This window comes from Phalangium opilio, unplaced genomic scaffold (genome assembly GCF_054372755.1).
Source record: "Phalangium opilio isolate 3A_F unplaced genomic scaffold, DU_Popi_V2 ptg001170l_1, whole genome shotgun sequence".
NCBI classification, from domain to species: domain Eukaryota; kingdom Metazoa; phylum Arthropoda; class Arachnida; order Opiliones; family Phalangiidae; genus Phalangium; species Phalangium opilio.
Window position 1 is genome coordinate 5120872 of NW_028324255.1, and position 1373 is coordinate 5122244.

At 48.2% G+C, this 1373-nt stretch overlaps 1 non-coding gene across 1 annotated transcript; it reads left to right on the top strand.

Moving 5' to 3' along the window:
- The first annotated feature begins 1003 nt into the window (after positions 1-1003).
- TRNAK-CUU (transfer RNA lysine (anticodon CUU)) lies at positions 1004-1076 on the top strand. Its single transcript has one exon. It is a non-coding gene; the product is annotated as a tRNA-Lys (tRNA).
- The last annotated feature ends 297 nt before the right edge of the window (positions 1077-1373 follow it).

Below are 1373 nucleotides of genomic sequence, written 5' to 3' on the forward strand. Positions count from 1 at the left end.
CGTTCGGCTGTTATCCGAAAAGTTGGTGGTTCCAGCCCACCCGGGAGCGGTGTTGTGAGGTATCAAATGTAACGTAAAAAGCCAAAGTTTTCCACAGTACTTGACTACCATTTAATTTTTGGGCTTCCGTGGTGCAATGGTTAGCGCGTTCAGCTGTTAACCGAAAGGTTGTTAGTTCGAGCCCATCCGGGAGCGGTGTTGTGAGGTCTCAGATGTAACGTAAAAATTCAGGGTTTTTCCACAATACCAGGCGAACATTTAATATTTGGGCTTCCGTTGCGCAATGGTTATCGCGTTCGGCTGTTAACCGAAAGGTTGGTGGTTCGAGCCCACCCGGGAGCGGTGTTGTGAGATATCAAATGTAACGTAAAAAGCCAAAGTTTTTCAACAATACTTGACGATCATTTAATTTTTGGGCTTCCGTGGTGCAATGGTTAGCGCGTTCGGCTGTTAACCGAAAGGTTGTTAGTTCGAGCCCATCCGGGAGCGGTGTTGTGAGGTCTCAGATGTAACGTAAAAAGTCATTGTTTTTCCACAATACCTGACGAACATCTAATTTTTGGCTTCCGTGGCCCAATGGTTAGCGCGTTCAGCTGTTAACCGAAAGGTTGGTGGTTCAAGCTCACCCAGGACAGGTGTTGTGGGGTCTCAGATGTAGCGTAAAAAGTCATAAGTTTTCCACAATACCTGACAGCCATTGAATTTCTGAGCTTCCGTGGCGCAATGGTTAGCGCGTTCGGCTGTTAACCGAAAGGTTGGTGGTTCGAGCCCACCCGGGAGCGGTGTTGTGACGTCTCAGATGTAACGTAAAAAGTCAGTGTTTTTGCACAATACCAGACGAACATTTAATTTTTGGGCTTCCGTGGCGCAATGGTTAGCGCGTTCGGCTGTTAACCGAAAGGTTGGTGGTTCGAGCCCATCCGGGAGCGGTGTTGTGAGGTCTCAGATGTGACGTAAAAAGTCTTTGTTTTTCCACAATGCCTGACGAATATCTAATTTTTGGGCTTCCGTGGCGTAAAGGTTAGCGCGTTCAGCTCTTAACCGAAAGGTTGGTGGTTCGAGCCCATCCGGGAGCGGTGTTGTGGGGTCTCAGATGTAGCGTAAAAAGTCATAAGTTTTCCACAATACCTGACAACCATTTAATTTCTGAGCTTCCGTGGCTCAATGGTTAGCGCGTTCGGCTATTAACCGAAAGGTTGGTGGGTCAAGCCCACCCGGGAGAGATGTTGTGGGGTCTCAGATGTAGCGTAAAAAGTCATAAGTTTTCCACAATACCTGACAACCATTTAATTTCTGAGCTTCCGTGGCTCAATGGTTAGCGCGTTCGGCTGTTAACCGAAAAGTTGGTGGTTCGAGCCCACCCGGGAGCGGTG